The 15,651-nt window shown below is 42.2% G+C and overlaps 35 non-coding genes across 35 annotated transcripts in view; all 35 read left to right on the top strand.

Moving 5' to 3' along the window:
* trnap-ugg overlaps positions 1–40 on the top strand; it is a 72-nt gene extending 32 nt beyond the window's left edge. Inside the window, exon 1 of the tRNA in view lies at positions 1–40. This exon is cut by the window's left edge and continues 32 nt beyond it. This is a non-coding gene — a tRNA (tRNA-Pro).
* Positions 41–394: 354 nt separating this feature from the next.
* On the top strand, positions 395–466 carry trnap-agg. Its single transcript has one exon. It is a non-coding gene; the product is annotated as a tRNA-Pro (tRNA).
* A 369-nt stretch (positions 467–835) lies between these two features.
* Positions 836–907, top strand: trnap-ugg. The gene has a single exon. It is a non-coding gene; the product is annotated as a tRNA-Pro (tRNA).
* A 365-nt stretch (positions 908–1,272) lies between these two features.
* trnap-agg lies at positions 1,273–1,344 on the top strand. Its single transcript has one exon. It is a non-coding gene; the product is annotated as a tRNA-Pro (tRNA).
* A 369-nt stretch (positions 1,345–1,713) lies between these two features.
* trnap-ugg lies at positions 1,714–1,785 on the top strand. Its single transcript has one exon. It is a non-coding gene; the product is annotated as a tRNA-Pro (tRNA).
* A 354-nt stretch (positions 1,786–2,139) lies between these two features.
* trnap-agg lies at positions 2,140–2,211 on the top strand. The gene has a single exon. It is a non-coding gene; the product is annotated as a tRNA-Pro (tRNA).
* A 337-nt stretch (positions 2,212–2,548) lies between these two features.
* Positions 2,549–2,620, top strand: trnap-ugg. The gene has a single exon. It is a non-coding gene; the product is annotated as a tRNA-Pro (tRNA).
* Positions 2,621–2,985: 365 nt separating this feature from the next.
* On the top strand, positions 2,986–3,057 carry trnap-agg. Its single transcript has one exon. It is a non-coding gene; the product is annotated as a tRNA-Pro (tRNA).
* A 369-nt stretch (positions 3,058–3,426) lies between these two features.
* Positions 3,427–3,498, top strand: trnap-cgg. The gene has a single exon. It is a non-coding gene; the product is annotated as a tRNA-Pro (tRNA).
* Positions 3,499–3,863: 365 nt separating this feature from the next.
* Positions 3,864–3,935, top strand: trnap-agg. Its single transcript has one exon. It is a non-coding gene; the product is annotated as a tRNA-Pro (tRNA).
* A 557-nt stretch (positions 3,936–4,492) lies between these two features.
* Positions 4,493–4,564, top strand: trnap-ugg. The gene has a single exon. It is a non-coding gene; the product is annotated as a tRNA-Pro (tRNA).
* A 354-nt stretch (positions 4,565–4,918) lies between these two features.
* Positions 4,919–4,990, top strand: trnap-agg. The gene has a single exon. It is a non-coding gene; the product is annotated as a tRNA-Pro (tRNA).
* Positions 4,991–5,327: 337 nt separating this feature from the next.
* Positions 5,328–5,399, top strand: trnap-ugg. Its single transcript has one exon. It is a non-coding gene; the product is annotated as a tRNA-Pro (tRNA).
* A 354-nt stretch (positions 5,400–5,753) lies between these two features.
* Positions 5,754–5,825, top strand: trnap-agg. Its single transcript has one exon. It is a non-coding gene; the product is annotated as a tRNA-Pro (tRNA).
* Positions 5,826–6,194: 369 nt separating this feature from the next.
* On the top strand, positions 6,195–6,266 carry trnap-ugg. The gene has a single exon. It is a non-coding gene; the product is annotated as a tRNA-Pro (tRNA).
* A 365-nt stretch (positions 6,267–6,631) lies between these two features.
* trnap-agg lies at positions 6,632–6,703 on the top strand. Its single transcript has one exon. It is a non-coding gene; the product is annotated as a tRNA-Pro (tRNA).
* A 337-nt stretch (positions 6,704–7,040) lies between these two features.
* Positions 7,041–7,112, top strand: trnap-ugg. The gene has a single exon. It is a non-coding gene; the product is annotated as a tRNA-Pro (tRNA).
* A 365-nt stretch (positions 7,113–7,477) lies between these two features.
* trnap-agg lies at positions 7,478–7,549 on the top strand. The gene has a single exon. It is a non-coding gene; the product is annotated as a tRNA-Pro (tRNA).
* Positions 7,550–7,918: 369 nt separating this feature from the next.
* On the top strand, positions 7,919–7,990 carry trnap-ugg. Its single transcript has one exon. It is a non-coding gene; the product is annotated as a tRNA-Pro (tRNA).
* Positions 7,991–8,310: 320 nt separating this feature from the next.
* trnap-ugg lies at positions 8,311–8,382 on the top strand. The gene has a single exon. It is a non-coding gene; the product is annotated as a tRNA-Pro (tRNA).
* Positions 8,383–8,747: 365 nt separating this feature from the next.
* On the top strand, positions 8,748–8,819 carry trnap-ugg. Its single transcript has one exon. It is a non-coding gene; the product is annotated as a tRNA-Pro (tRNA).
* A 369-nt stretch (positions 8,820–9,188) lies between these two features.
* On the top strand, positions 9,189–9,260 carry trnap-cgg. The gene has a single exon. It is a non-coding gene; the product is annotated as a tRNA-Pro (tRNA).
* Positions 9,261–9,625: 365 nt separating this feature from the next.
* trnap-agg lies at positions 9,626–9,697 on the top strand. Its single transcript has one exon. It is a non-coding gene; the product is annotated as a tRNA-Pro (tRNA).
* A 557-nt stretch (positions 9,698–10,254) lies between these two features.
* trnap-cgg lies at positions 10,255–10,326 on the top strand. Its single transcript has one exon. It is a non-coding gene; the product is annotated as a tRNA-Pro (tRNA).
* A 365-nt stretch (positions 10,327–10,691) lies between these two features.
* On the top strand, positions 10,692–10,763 carry trnap-agg. The gene has a single exon. It is a non-coding gene; the product is annotated as a tRNA-Pro (tRNA).
* Positions 10,764–11,132: 369 nt separating this feature from the next.
* On the top strand, positions 11,133–11,204 carry trnap-ugg. The gene has a single exon. It is a non-coding gene; the product is annotated as a tRNA-Pro (tRNA).
* A 369-nt stretch (positions 11,205–11,573) lies between these two features.
* trnap-ugg lies at positions 11,574–11,645 on the top strand. The gene has a single exon. It is a non-coding gene; the product is annotated as a tRNA-Pro (tRNA).
* A 369-nt stretch (positions 11,646–12,014) lies between these two features.
* trnap-cgg lies at positions 12,015–12,086 on the top strand. Its single transcript has one exon. It is a non-coding gene; the product is annotated as a tRNA-Pro (tRNA).
* Positions 12,087–12,451: 365 nt separating this feature from the next.
* On the top strand, positions 12,452–12,523 carry trnap-agg. Its single transcript has one exon. It is a non-coding gene; the product is annotated as a tRNA-Pro (tRNA).
* Positions 12,524–12,892: 369 nt separating this feature from the next.
* Positions 12,893–12,964, top strand: trnap-agg. The gene has a single exon. It is a non-coding gene; the product is annotated as a tRNA-Pro (tRNA).
* Positions 12,965–13,318: 354 nt separating this feature from the next.
* trnap-agg lies at positions 13,319–13,390 on the top strand. The gene has a single exon. It is a non-coding gene; the product is annotated as a tRNA-Pro (tRNA).
* A 365-nt stretch (positions 13,391–13,755) lies between these two features.
* trnap-cgg lies at positions 13,756–13,827 on the top strand. The gene has a single exon. It is a non-coding gene; the product is annotated as a tRNA-Pro (tRNA).
* A 369-nt stretch (positions 13,828–14,196) lies between these two features.
* trnap-agg lies at positions 14,197–14,268 on the top strand. Its single transcript has one exon. It is a non-coding gene; the product is annotated as a tRNA-Pro (tRNA).
* Positions 14,269–14,639: 371 nt separating this feature from the next.
* Positions 14,640–14,711, top strand: trnap-ugg. Its single transcript has one exon. It is a non-coding gene; the product is annotated as a tRNA-Pro (tRNA).
* A 354-nt stretch (positions 14,712–15,065) lies between these two features.
* Positions 15,066–15,137, top strand: trnap-agg. The gene has a single exon. It is a non-coding gene; the product is annotated as a tRNA-Pro (tRNA).
* The last annotated feature ends 514 nt before the right edge of the window (positions 15,138–15,651 follow it).

The raw sequence follows: 15,651 nt of genomic DNA on the forward strand, positions 1-15,651 counted from the left end.
TGGGTGCGAGAGGTCCCGGGTTCAAATCCCGGACGAGCCCTTTGCCACATCGACTCCAAACTCTCCCTGAAGATGGACTGTCCAACTAACCTAGTCTTAATTGACCTAGGACTAGAATTGGGCTACATTCTATAGATCAATGAAGACTCCCCAATGGCCAGCTCTGAAAAGAGGGTGACAGAAAAATGTCAATCAAAATAAGTCAGACTCTTTAGAGATATACAATGGAAATATCAATATACAGCCATTAGAGGTTTAGTGTTGCTAACATTGTCAGCAGGAGACAGTAGTATGCCTATTTTAGTGATTGTACAGAAAAGAAAGGCCAGGATGTTTCATTCCAACTTGACCAACATTGCCGAATTGGCTGCTTTCGGATGGTTCTCATTCGAGTAGCTCGTTGGTCTAGGGGTATGATTCTCGCTTAGGGTGCGAGAGGTCCCGGGTTCAAATCCCGGACGAGCCCACTTCAGCAATGACAACAAACTTTCCCTGAAAATAGACTGTCCAACTAAGTTCTAATTAATTGACCTAGGACTAGAATTGGGCTGAACTCTAAAGATCAATGTAGACTCCCCAAGGGTTAACCTGTGAAGAGGCTGAGAAAAACATTCAATGAAAATAAGTCAGACTCTTTAGTGATATACAATGGAAATATCAATATACAGCCATTAGAGCTTTAGTGTTGCTAACATTGTTAGCAGGAGACAGTAGGTATAGTATACCTATTTTAGTGATTGTACAGGAATGAAAGGCCAGGATGTTTCATTCCTACTTGATCAACATCCAACAGTGTTTGCCGAAATGGCTGCTTTCGGAAAGACGTCGTTTACGTGGCTCGTTGGTCTAGGGGTATGATTCTCGCTTTGGGTGCGAGAGGTCCCGGGTTCAAATCCCGGACGAGCCCTTTGCCACATCGACTCCAAACTCTCCCTGAAGATGGACTGTCCAACTAACCTAGTCTTAATTGATCTAGGACTAGAATTGGGCTACATTCTATAGATCAATGAAGACTCCCCAATGGCCAGCTCTGAAAAGAGGGTGACAGAAAAATCTCAATCAAAATAAGTCAGACTCTTTAGAGATATACAATGGAAATATCAATATACAGCCATTAGAGGGTTAGTGTTGCTAACATTGTCAGCAGGAGACAGTAGTATGCCTATTTTAGTGATTGTACAGAAAAGAAAGGCCAGGATGTTTCATTCCAACTTGATCAACATCCAACAGTGTTTGCCGAATTGGCTGCTTTCGGATGGTTCTCATTTGCGTGGCTCGTTGGTCTAGGGGTATGATTCTCGCTTAGGGTGCGAGAGGTCCCGGGTTCAAATCCCGGACGAGCCCACTTCAGCAATGACAACAAACTTTCCCTGAAAATAGACTGTCCAACTAAGTTCTAATTAATTGACCTAGGACTAGAATTGGGCTAAACTCTAAAGATCAATGTAGACTCCCCAAGGGTTAACCTGTGAGGAGGCTGAGAAAAACACTCAATGAAAATAAGTCAGTCTCTTTAGCGATATACAATGGAAATATCAATATACAGCCATTAGAGGTTTAGTGTTGCTAACATTGTCAGCAGGAGACAGTAGGTATAGTATACCTATTTTAGTGATTGTACAGGAATGAAAGGCCAGGATGTTTCATTCCTACTTGATCAACATCCAACAGTGTTTGCCGAAATGGCTGCTTTCGGAAAGATGTCGTTTACGTGGCTCGTTGGTCTAGGGGTATGATTCTCGCTTTGGGTGCGAGAGGTCCCGGGTTCAAATCCCGGACGAGCCCTTTGCCACATCGACTCCAAACTCTCCCTGAAGATGGACTGTCCAACTAACCTAGTCTTAATTGATCTAGGACTAGAATTGGGCTACATTCTATAGATCAATGAAGACTCCCCAATGGCCAGCTCTGAAAAGAGGGTGACAGAAAAATCTCAATCAAAATAAGTCAGACTCTTTAGAGATATACAATGGAAATATCAATATACAGCCATTAGAGGGTTAGTGTTGCTAACATTGTCAGCAGGAGACAGTAGTATGCCTATTTTAGTGATTGTACAGAAAAGAAAGGCCAGGATGTTTCATTCCAACTTGACCAACATTGCCGAATTGGCTGCTTTCGGATGGTTCTCATTTGAGTGGCTCGTTGGTCTAGGGGTATGATTCTCGCTTAGGGTGCGAGAGGTCCCGGGTTCAAATCCCGGACGAGCCCACTTCAGCAATGACAACAAACTTTCCCTGAAAATAGACTGTCCAACTAAGTTCTAATTAATTGACCTAGGACTAGAATTGGGCTGAACTCTAAAGATCAATGTAGACTCCCCAAGGGTTAACCTGTGAAGAGGCTGAGAAAAACATTCAATGAAAATAAGTCAGACTCTTTAGCGATATACAATGGAAATATCAATATACAGCCATTAGACAGTAGGTATAATATAGCTATTTTAGTGATTGTACAGGAATGAAAGGCCAGGATGTTTCATTCCTACTTGATCAACATCCAACAGTGTTTGCCGAAATGGCTACTTTCGGAAAGATGTCGTTTACGTGGCTCGTTGGTCTAGGGGTATGATTCTCGCTTTGGGTGCGAGAGGTCCCGGGTTCAAATCCCGGACGAGCCCTTTGCCACATCGACTCCAAACTCTCCCTGAAGATGGACTGTCCAACTAACCTAGTCTTAATTGATCTAGGACTAGAATTGGGCTACATTCTATAGATCAATGAAGACTCCCCAATGGCCAGCTCTGAAAAGAGGGTGACAGAAAAATCTCAATCAAAATAAGTCAGACTCTTTAGAGATATACAATGGAAATATCAATATACAGCCATTAGAGGGTTAGTGTTGCTAACATTGTCAGCAGGAGACAGTAGTATGCCTATTTTAGTGATTGTACAGAAAAGAAAGGCCAGGATGTTTCATTCCAACTTGATCAACATCCAACAGTGTTTGCCGAATTGGCTGCTTTCGGATGGTTCTCATTTGCGTGGCTCGTTGGTCTAGGGGTATGATTCTCGCTTAGGGTGCGAGAGGTCCCGGGTTCAAATCCCGGACGAGCCCACTTCAGCAATGACAAAACACTTTCCCTGAAAATAGACTGTCCAACTAAGTTCTAATTAATTGACTTAGGACTAGAATTGGGCTAAACTCTAAAGATCAATGTAGACTCCCCAAGGGTTAACCTGTGAGGAGGCTGAGAAAAACCCTCAATGAAAATAAGTCAGACCCTTTAGCGATATACAATGGAAATATCAATATACAGCCATTAGAGCTTTAGTGTTGCTAACATTGTCAGCAGGAGACAGTAGGTATAGTATACCTATTTTAGTGATTGTACATAAATGAAAGGCCAGGATGTTTCATTCCTACTTGATCAACATCCAACAGTGTTTGCCGAAATGGCTGCTTTCGGAAAGATGCCGTTTACGTGGCTCGTTGGTCTAGGGGTATGATTCTCGCTTCGGGTGCGAGAGGTCCCGGGTTCAAATCCCGGACGAGCCCTTTGCAACATCGACTCCAAACTCTCCCTGAAGATGGACTGTCCAACTAAACTATACGTAATTGATCTAGGACTAGAATTGGGCTACATTCTATAGATCAATGAAGACTCCCCAATGGCCAGCTCTGAAAAGAGGGTGACAGAAAAATCTCAATCAAAATAAGTCAGACTCTTTAGAGATATACAATGGAAATATCAATATACAGCCATTAGAGGGTTAGTGTTGCTAACATTGTCAGCAGGAGACAGTAGTATGCCTATTTTAGTGATTGTACAGAAAAGAAAGGCCAGGATGTTTCATTCCAACTTGATCAACATCCAACAGTGTTTGCCGAATTGGCTGCTTTCGGATGGTTCTCATTTGCGTGGCTCGTTGGTCTAGGAGTATGATTCTCGCTTAGGGTGCGAGAGGTCCCGGGTTCAAATCCCGGACGAGCCCACTTCAGCAATGACAACAAACTTTCCCTGAAAATAGACTGTCCAACTAAGTACTAATTAATTGACCTAGGACTAGAATTGGGCTAAACTCTAAAGATCAATGTAGACTCCACAAGGGTTAACCTGTGAGGAGGCTGAGAAAAACACTCAATGAAAATAAGTCAGACTCTTTAGCGATATACAATGGAAATATCAATATACAGCCATTAGACAGTAGGTATAATATAGCTATTTTAGTGATTGTACAGGAATGAAAGGCCAGGATGTTTCATTCCTACTTGATCAACATCCAACAGTGTTTGCCGAAATGGCTACTTTCGGAAAGATGTCGTTTTTCAATGAAAATAAGTCAGACCCTTTAGCGATATACAATGGAAATATCAATATACAGCCATTAGAGCTTTAGTGTTGCTAACATTGTCAGCAGGAGACAGTAGGTATAGTATACCTATTTTAGTGATTGTACATAAATGAAAGGCCAGGATGTTTCATTCCTACTTGATCAACATCCAACAGTGATTGCCGAAATGGCTGCTTTCAGAAAGATGCCGTTTACGTGGCTCGTTGGTCTAGGGGTATGATTCTCGCTTTGGGTGCGAGAGGTCCCGGGTTCAAATCCCGGACGAGCCCTTTGCCACATCGACTCCAAACTCTCCCTGAAGATGGACTGTCCAACTAACCTAGTCTTAATTGACCTAGGACTAGAATTGGGCTACATTCTATAGATCAATGAAGACTCCCCAATGGCCACCTCTGAAAAGAGGGTGACAGAAAAATGTCAATCAAAATAAGTCAGACTCTTTAGAGATATACAATGGAAATATCAATATACAGCCATTAGAGGTTTAGTGTTGCTAACATTGTCAGCAGGAGACAGTAGTATGCCTATTTTAGTGATTGTACAGAAAAGAAAGGCCAGGATGTTTCATTCCAACTTGACCAACATTGCCGAATTGGCTGCTTTCGGATGGTTCTCATTTGAGTGGCTCGTTGGTCTAGGGGTATGATTCTCGCTTAGGGTGCGAGAGGTCCCGGGTTCAAATCCCGGACGAGCCCACTTCAGCAATGACAACAAACTTTCCCTGAAAATAGACTGTCCAACTAAGTTCTAATTAATTGACCTAGGACTAGAATTGGGCTGAACTCTAAAGATCAATGTAGACTCCCCAAGGGTTAACCTGTGAAGAGGCTGAGAAAAACATTCAATGAAAATAAGTCAGACTCTTTAGCGATATACAATGGAAATATCAATATACAGCCATTAGACAGTAGGTATAATATAGCTATTTTAGTGATTGTACAGGAATGAAAGGCCAGGATGTTTCATTCCTACTTGATCAACATCCAACAGTGTTTGCCGAAATGGCTACTTTCGGAAAGATGTCGTTTACGTGGCTCGTTGGTCTAGGGGTATGATTCTCGCTTTGGGTGCGAGAGGTCCCGGGTTCAAATCCCGGACGAGCCCTTTGCCACATCGACTCCAAACTCTCCCTGAAGATGGACTGTCCAACTAACCTAGTCTTAATTGACCTAGGACTAGAATTGGGCTACATTCTATAGATCAATGAAGACTCCCCAATGGCCACCTCTGAAAAGAGGGTGACAGAAAAATGTCAATCAAAATAAGTCAGACTCTTTAGAGATATACAATGGAAATATCAATATACAGCCATTAGAGGGTTAGTGTTGCTAACATTGTCAGCAGGAGACAGTAGTATGCCTATTTTAGTGATTGTACAGAAAAGAAAGGCCAGGATGTTTCATTCCAACTTGACCAACATTGCCGAATTGGCTGCTTTCGGATGGTTCTCATTTGAGTGGCTCGTTGGTCTAGGGGTATGATTCTCGCTTAGGGTGCGAGAGGTCCCGGGTTCAAATCCCGGACGAGCCCACTTCAGCAATGACAACAAACTTTCCCTGAAAATAGACTGTCCAACTAAGTTCTAATTAATTGACCTAGGACTAGAATTGGGCTAAACTCTAAAGATCAATGTAGACTCCCCAAGGGTTAACCTGTGAAGAGGCTGAGAAAAACATTCAATGAAAATAAGTCAGACTCTTTAGCGATATACAATGGAAATATCAATATACAGCCATTAGAGCTTTAGTGTTGCTAACATTGTTAGCAGGAGACAGTAGGTATAGTATACCTATTTTAGTGATTGTACAGGAATGAAAGGCCAGGATGTTTCATTCCTACTTGATCAACATCCAACAGTGTTTGCCGAAATGGCTGCTTTCGGAAAGATGTCGTTTACGTGGCTCGTTGGTCTAGGGGTATGATTCTCGCTTTGGGTGCGAGAGGTCCCGGGTTCAAATCCCAGACGAGCCCTTTGCCACATCGACTCCAAACTCTCCCTGAAGATGGACTGTCCAACTAACCTAGTCTTAATTGATCTAGGACTAGAATTGGGCTACATTCTATAGATCAATGAAGACTCCCCAATGGCCAGCTCTGAAAAGAGGGTGACAGAAAAATCTCAATCAAAATAAGTCAGACTCTTTAGAGATATACAATGGAAATATCAATATACAGCCATTAGAGGGTTATTGTTGCTAACATTGTCAGCAGGAGACAGTAGTATGCCTATTTTAGTGATTGTACAGAAAAGAAAGGCCAGGATGTTTCATTCCAACTTGATCAACATCCAACAGTGTTTGCCGAATTGGCTGCTTTCGGATGCTTCTCATTTGAGTGGCTCGTTGGTCTAGGGGTATGATTCTCGCTTAGGGTGCGAGAGGTCCCGGGTTCAAATCCCGGACGAGCCCACTTCAGCAATGACAACAAACTTTCCCTGAAAATAGACTGTCCAACTAAGTTCTAATTAATTGACCTAGGACTAGAATTGGGCTGAACTCTAAAGATCAATGTAGACTCCCCAAGGGTTAACCTGTGAAGAGGCTGAGAAAAACATTCAATGAAAATAAGTCAGACTCTTTAGCGATATACAATGGAAATATCAATATACAGCCATTAGACAGTAGGTATAATATACCTATTTTAGTGATTGTACAGGAATGAAAGGCCAGGATGTTTCATTCCTACTTGATCAACATCCAACAGTGTTTGCCGAAATGGCTACTTTCGGAAAGATGTCGTTTACGTGGCTCGTTGGTCTAGGGGTATGATTCTCGCTTTGGGTGCGAGAGGTCCCGGGTTCAAATCCCGGACGAGCCCTTTGCCACATCGACTCCAAACTCTCCCTGAAGATGGACTGTCCAACTAACCTAGTCTTAATTGATCTAGGACTAGAATTGGGCTACATTCTATAGATCAATGAAGACTCCCCAATGGCCAGCTCTGAAAAGAGGGTGACAGAAAAATCTCAATCAAAATAAGTCAGACTCTTTAGAGATATACAATGGAAATATCAATATACAGCCATTAGAGGGTTAGTGTTGCTAACATTGTCAGCAGGAGACAGTAGTATGCCTATTTTAGTGATTGTACAGAAAAGAAAGGCCAGGATGTTTCATTCCAACTTGATCAACATCCAACAGTGTTTGCCGAATTGGCTGCTTTCGGATGCTTCTCATTTGCGTGGCTCGTTGGTCTAGGGGTATGATTCTCGCTTAGGGTGCGAGAGGTCCCGGGTTCAAATCCCGGACGAGCCCACTTCAGCAATGACAACAAACTTTCCCTGAAAATAGACTGTCCAACTAAGTTCTAATTAATTGACCTAGGACTAGAATTGGGCTAAACTCTAAAGATCAATGTAGACTCCCCAAGGGTTAACCTGTGAAGAGGCTGAGAAAAACATTCAATGAAAATAAGTCAGACTCTTTAGCGATATACAATGGAAATATCAATATACAGCCATTAGAGCTTTAGTGTTGCTAACATTGTTAGCAGGAGACAGTAGGTATAGTATACCTATTTTAGTGATTGTACAGGAATGAAAGGCCAGGATGTTTCATTCCTACTTGATCAACATCCAACAGTGTTTGCCGAAATGGCTGCTTTCGGAAAGATGCCGTTTATGTGGCTCGTTGGTCTAGGGGTATGATTCTCGCTTTGGGTGCGAGAGGTCCCGGGTTCAAATCCCGGATGAGCCCATTTCAGCAATGACAACAAACTTTCCCTGAAAATAGACTGTCCAACTAAGTTCTAATTAATTGGGCTGAACTCTAAAGATCAATGTAGACTCCCCAAGGATTAACCTGTGAGGAGGCTGAGAAAAACACTCAATGAAAATAAGTCAGACTCTTTAGCGATATTCAATGGAAATATCAATATACAGCCATTAGACAGTAGGTATAATATACCTATTTTAGTGATTGTACAGGAATGAAAGGCCAGGATGTTTCATTCCTACTTGATCAACATCCAACAGTGTTTGCCGAAATGGCTACTTTCGGAAAGATGTCGTTTACGTGGCTCGTTGGTCTAGGGGTATGATTCTCGCTTTGGGTGCGAGAGGTCCCGGGTTCAAATCCCGGACGAGCCCTTTGCCACATCGACTCCAAACTCTCCCTGAAGATGGACTGTCCAACTAACCTAGTCTTAATTGATCTAGGACTAGAATTGGGCTACATTCTATAGATCAATGAAGACTCCCCAATGGCCAGCTCTGAAAAGAGGGTGACAGAAAAATCTCAATCAAAATAAGTCAGACTCTTTAGAGATATACAATGGAAATATCAATATACAGCCATTAGAGGGTTAGTGTTGCTAACATTGTCAGCAGGAGACAGTAGTATGCCTATTTTAGTGATTGTACAGAAAAGAAAGGCCAGGATGTTTCATTCCAACTTGATCAACATCCAACAGTGTTTGCCGAATTGGCTGCTTTCGAATGGTTCTCATTTGCGTGGCTCGTTGGTCTAGGGGTATGATTCTCGCTTTGGGTGCGAGTGGTTCAGGGTTCAAATCCTGGATGAGCCCACTTCAGCAATGACAAAACACTTTCCCTGAAAATAGACTGTCCAACTAAGTTCTAATTAATTGACTTAGGACTAGAATTGGGCTAAACTCTAAAGATCAATGTAGACTCCCCAAGGGTTAACCTGTGAGGAGGCTGAGAAAAACCCTCAATGAAAATAAGTCAGACCCTTTAACGATATACAATGGAAATATCAATATACAGCCATTAGAGCTTTAGTGTTGCTAACATTGTCAGCAGGAGACAGTAGGTATAGTATACCTATTTTAGTGATTGTACATAAATGAAAGGCCAGGATGTTTCATTCCTACTTGATCAACATCCAACAGTGTTTGCCGAAATGGCTGCTTTCGGAAAGATGCCATTTACGTGGCTCGTTGGTCTAGGGGTATGATTCTCGCTTCGGGTGCGAGAGGTCCCGGGTTCAAATCCCGGACGAGCCCTTTGCAACATCGACTCCAAACTCTCCCTGAAGATGGACTGCCCAACTAAACTATACGTAATTGATCTAGGACTAGAATTGGGCTACATTCTATAGATCAATGAAGACTCCCCAATGGCCAGCTCTGAAAAGAGGGTGACAGAAAAATCTCAATCAAAATAAGTCAGACTCTTTAGAGATATACAATGGAAATATCAATATACAGCCATTAGAGGGTTAGTGTTGCTAACATTGTCAGCAGGAGACAGTAGTATGCCTATTTTAGTGATTGTACAGAAAAGAAAGGCCAGGATGTTTCATTCCAACTTGATCAACATCCAACAGTGTTTGCCGAATTGGCTGCTTTCGGATGGTTCTCATTTGCGTGGCTCGTTGGTCTAGGGGTATGATTCTCGCTTAGGGTGCGAGAGGTCCCGGGTTCAAATCCCGGACGAGCCCACTTCAGCAATGACAACAAACTTTCCCTGAAAATAGACTGTCCAACTAAGTTCTAATTAATTGACCTAGGACTAGAATTGGGCTAAACTCTAAAGATCAATGTAGACTCCACAAGGGTTAACCTGTGAGGAGGCTGAGAAAAACACTCAATGAAAATAAGTCAAACTCTTTAGCGATATACAATGGAAATATCAATATACAGCCATTAGACAGTAGGTATAATATAGCTATTTTAGTGATTGTACAGGAATGAAAGGCCAGGATGTTTCATTCCTACTTGATCAACATCCAACAGTGTTTGCCGAAATGGCTACTTTCGGAAAGATGTCGTTTTTCAATGAAAATAAGTCAGACCCTTTAGCGATATACAATGGAAATATCAATATACAGCCATTAGAGCTTTAGTGTTGCTAACATTGTCAGCAGGAGACAGTAGGTATAGTATACCTATTTTAGTGATTGTACATAAATGAAAGGCCAGGATGTTTCATTCCTACTTGATCAACATCCAACAGTGATTGCCGAAATGGCTGCTTTCGGAAAGATGCCATTTACGTGGCTCGTTGGTCTAGGGGTATGATTCTCGCTTCGGGTGCGAGAGGTCCCGGGTTCAAATCCCAGACGAGCCCTTTGCAACATCGACTCCAAACTCTCCCTGAAGATGGACTGCCCAACTAAACTATACGTAATTGATCTAGGACTAGAATTGGGCTACATTCTATAGATCAATGAAGACTCCCCAATGGCCAGCTCTGAAAAGAGGGTGACAGAAAAATCTCAATCAAAATAAGTCAGACTCTTTAGAGATATACAATGGAAATATCAATATACAGCCATTAGAGGGTTAGTGTTGCTAACATTGTCAGCAGGAGACAGTAGTATGCCTATTTTAGTGATTGTACAGAAAAGAAAGGCCAGGATGTTTCATTCCAACTTGATCAACATCCAACAGTGTTTGCCGAATTGGCTGCTTTCGGATGGTTCTCATTTGCGTGGCTCGTTGGTCTAGGGGTATGATTCTCGCTTAGGGTGCGAGAGGTCCCGGGTTCAAATCCCGGACGAGCCCACTTCAGCAATGACAACAAACTTTCCCTGAAAATAGACTGTCCAACTAAGTTCTAATTAATTGACCTAGGACTAGAATTGGGCTAAACTCTAAAGATCAATGTAGACTCCCCAAGGGTTAACCTGTGAGGAGGCTGAGAAAAACACTCAATGAAAATAAGTCAGACTCTTTAGCGATATACAATGGAAATATCAATATACAGCCATTAGAGCTTTAGTGTTGCTAACATTGTCAGCAGGAGACAGTAGGTATAGTATACCTATTTCAGTGATTGTACATAAATGAAAGGCCAGGATGTTTCATTCCTACTTGATCAACATCCAACAGTGTTTGCCGAAATGGCTGCTTTCGGAAAGATGCCGTTTACGTGGCTCGTTGGTCTAGGGGTATGATTCTCGCTTTGGGTGCGAGAGGTCCCGGGTTCAAATCCCGGATGAGCCCACTTCAGCAATGACAACAAACTTTCCCTGAAAATAGACTGTCCAACTAAGTTCTAATTAATTGACCTAGGACTAGAATTGGGCTAAACTCTAAAGATCAATGTAGACTCCACAAGGGTTAACCTGTGAGGAGGCTGAGAAAAACACTCAATGAAAATAAGTCAGACTCTTTAGCGATATACAATGGAAATATCAATATACAGCCATTAGAGCTTTAGTGTTTCTAACATTGTCAGCAGGAGACAGTAGGTATAGTATACCTATTTTAGTGATTGTACATAAATGAAAGGCCAGGATGTTTCATTCCTACTTGATCAACATCCAACAGTGTTTGCCGAAATGGCTGCTTTCGGAAGGTTCTCATCTGTGTGGCTCGTTGGTCTAGGGGTATGATTCTCGCTTTGGGTGCGAGAGGTCCAGGGTTCGAATCCCGGATGAGCCCACTTCAGCAATGACAAAAAACTTTCCCTGAAAATAGACTGTCCAACTAAGTTCTAATTAATTGACCTAGGACTAGAATTGGGCTAAACTCTAAAGATCAATGTAGACTCCCCAAGGGTTAACCTGTGAGGAGGCTGAGAAAAACCCTCAATGAAAATAAGTCAGACCCTTTAGCGATATACAATGGAAATATCAATATACAGCCATTAGAGCTTTAGTGTTGCTAACATTGTCAGCAGGAGACAGTAGGTATAGTATACCTATTTTAGTGATTGTACATAAATGAAAGGCCAGGATGGTTCATTCCTACTTCATCAACATCCAACAGTGTTTGCCGAAATGGCTGCTTTCGGAAAGATGCCGTTTACGTGGCTCGTTGGTCTAGGGGTATGATTCTCGCTTCGGGTGCGAGAGGTCCCAGGTTCAAATCCCGGACGAGCCCTTTGCAACATCGACTCCAAACTCTCCCTGAAGATGGACTGTCCAACTAAACTATACGTAATTGATCTAGGACTAGAATTGGGCTACATTCTATAGATCAATGAAGACTCCGCAATGGCTAGCTCTGAAAAGAGGGTGACAGAAAAATATCAATCAAAAAAAGTCAGACTCTTTAGAGAGATACAATGGAAATATCAATATACAGCCATTAGAGGGTTAGTGTTGCTAACATTGTCAGCAGGAGACAGTAGTATGCCTATTTTAGTGATTGTACAGAAAAGAAAGGCCAGGATGTTTCATTCCAACTTGATCAACATCCAACAGTGTTTGCCGAATTGGCTGCTTTCGGATGGATGTCATTTGCGTGGCTCGTTGGTCTAGGGGTATGATTCTCGCTTAGGGTGCGAGAGGTCCCGGGTTCAAATCCCGGACGAGCCCACTTCAGCAATGACAAGAAACTTTCCCTGAAAATAGACTGTCCAACTAAGTTCTAATTAATTGACCTAGGACTAGAATTGGGCTGAACTCAAAAGATCAACGTAGACTCCCCAAGGGTTAACCTGTGAGGAGGCTGAGAAAAACATTCAATGAAAATAAGTCAGACTCTTTAGCGATATACAATGGAAATATCAATATACAGCCATTAGAGCTTTAGTGTTGCTAACATTGTCAGCAGGAGACAGTAGGTATAGTATACCTATTTTAGTGATTGTACAGAAATGAAAGGCCAGGATGTTTCATTCCTACTTGATCAACTTCCAACAGTGTTTGCCGAAATGGCTGCTTTCGGAAAGATGTCGTTTACGTGGCTCGTTGGTCTAGGGGTATGATTCTCGCTTAGGGTGCGAGAGGTCCCGGGTTCAAATCCCAGACGAGCCCTTTGCAACATCGACTCCAAAGTCTCCCTGAAGATGGACTGTCCAACTAAACTATACGTAATTGACTTAGGACTAGAATTGGGCTACATTCTATAGATCAATGAAGACTCCCCAATGGCCAGCTTTGAAAAGAGGGTGACAGAAAAATCTCAATCAAAATAAGTCAGACTCTTTAGAGATATACAATGGAAATATCAATATACAGCCATTAGAGGGTTAGTGTTGCTAACATTGTCAGCAGGAGACCGTATTATGCCTATTTTAGTGATTGTACAGAAAAGAAAGGCCAGGATGTTTCATTCCAACTTGACCAACATTGCCGAATTGGCTGCTTTCGGATGGTTCTCATTTGCGTGGCTCGTTGGTCTAGGGGTATGATTCTCGCTTAGGGTGCGAGAGGTCCCGGGTTCAAATCCCGGACGAGCCCTTTGCAACATCGACTCCAAACTCTCCCTGAAGATGGACTGTCCAACTAAACTATACGTAATTGACTTAGGACTAGAATTGGGCTACATTCTATAGATCAATGAAGACTCCCCAATGGCCAGCTCTGAAAAGAGGGTGACAGAAAAATCTCAATCAAAATAAGTCAGACTCTTTAGAGATATACAATGGAAATATCAATATACAGCCATTAGAGGTTTAGTGTTGCTAACATTGTCAGCAGGAGACAGTAGTATACCTATTATAGTGATTGTACAGAAAAGAAAGGCCAGGATGTTTCATTCCAACTTGATCAACATCCAACAGTGTTTGCCGAAATGGCTGCTTTCGGATGCTTCTCATTTGCGTGGCTCGTTGGTCTAGGGGTATGATTCTCGCTTCGGGTGCGAGAGGTCCCGGGTTCAAATCCCGGACGAGCCCACTTCAGCAATGACAAGAAACTTTCCCTGAAAATAGACTGTCCAACTAAGTTCTAATTAACTGACCTAGGACTAGAATTGGGCTGAACTCTAAAGATCAATGTAGACTCCCCAAGGGTTAACCTGTGAGGAGGCTGAGAAAAACATTCAATGAAAATAAGTCAGACTCTTTAGCGATATACAATGGAAATATCAATATACAGCCATTAGAGCTTTAGTGTTGCTAACATTGTCAGCAGGAGACAGTAGGTATAGTATACCTATTTTAGTGATTGTACAGAAATGAAAGGCCAGGATGTTTCATTCCTACTTGATCAACATCCAACAGTGTTTGCCGAAATGGCTGCTTTCGGAAAGATGTCGTTTACGTGGCTCGTTGGTCTAGGGGTATGATTCTCGCTTAGGGTGCGAGAGGTCCCGGGTTCAAATCCCGGACGAGCCCTTTGCAACATCGACTCCAAACTCTCCCTGAAGATGGACTGTCCAACTAAACTATACGTAATTGACTTAGGACTAGAATTGGGCTACATTCTATAGATCAATGAAGACTCCCCAATGGCCAGCTTTGAAAAGAGGGTGACAGAAAAATCTCAATCAAAATAAGTCAGACTCTTTAGAGATATACAATGGAAATATCAATATACAGCCGTTAGAGGGTTAGTGTTGCTAACATTGTCAGCAGGAGACAGTAGGTATAGTATACCTATTTTAGTGATTGTACAGAAATGAAAGGCCAGGATGTTTCATTCCAACTTGATCAACATCCAACAGTGTTTGCCGAAATGGCTGCTTTCGGAAGGTTCTCATCTGTGTGGCTCGTTGGTCTAGGGGTATGATTCTCGCTTTGGGTGCGACAGGTCCCGGGTTCAAATCCCGGACGAGCCCTTTGCCACATCGACTCCAAACTTTCCCTGAAGATGGACTGTCCAACTAACCTAGACTTAATTGACTTAGGACTAGAATTGGGCTACATTCTATAGATCAATGAAGACTCCCCAATGGCCAGCTCTGAAAAGAGGGTGACAGAAAAATCTCACTCAAAATAAGTCAGACTCTTTAGAGATATACAATGGAAATATCAATATACAGCCATTAGAGGTTTAGTGTTGCTAACATTGTCAGCAGGAGACAGTAGTATACCTATTTTAGTGATTGTACAGAAAAGAAAGGCCAGGATGTTTCATTCCAACTTGACCAACATTGCCGAATTGGCTGCTTTCGGATGGTTCTCATTTGCGTGGCTCGTTGGTCTAGGGGTATGATTCTCGCTTAGGGTGCGAGAGGTCCCGGGTTCAAATCCCGGACGAGCCCACTTCAGCAATGACAAGAAACTTTCCCTGAAAATAGACTGTCCAACTAAGTTCTAATTAACTGACCTAGGACTAGAATTGGGCTGAACTCTAAAGATCAATGTAGACTCCCCAAGGGTTAACCTGTGAGGAGGCTGAGAAAAACATTCAATGAAAATAAGTCAGACTCTTTAGCGATATACAATGGAAATATCAATATTTAGCCATTAGAGGGTTAGTGTTGCTAACATTGTCAGCAGGAGACAGTAGGTATAGTATACCTATTTTAGTGATTGTGATTGGAAGATGCACGGCTTCATACTGTGTAGTACCGGTATTTATTTGAGTACAAGGGACTTCTTTCATACAAGGAAATAATCATATTTGTGGCCATATTCAAATCAAAGCCTATATTTAAAAACATTGTGCTGCAGTAGCAGCTCCTCTGCAGAACATGTTGTGGAACTGAGAAGCTACATATTTTGCATTGTAAATATGAATTGATATTAATTTGAATATTGTGCATTGAATAGAAC

Source organism: Hippoglossus hippoglossus, chromosome 23, assembly GCF_009819705.1.
Source record: "Hippoglossus hippoglossus isolate fHipHip1 chromosome 23, fHipHip1.pri, whole genome shotgun sequence".
NCBI classification, from domain to species: Eukaryota; Metazoa; Chordata; class Actinopteri; order Pleuronectiformes; family Pleuronectidae; genus Hippoglossus; species Hippoglossus hippoglossus.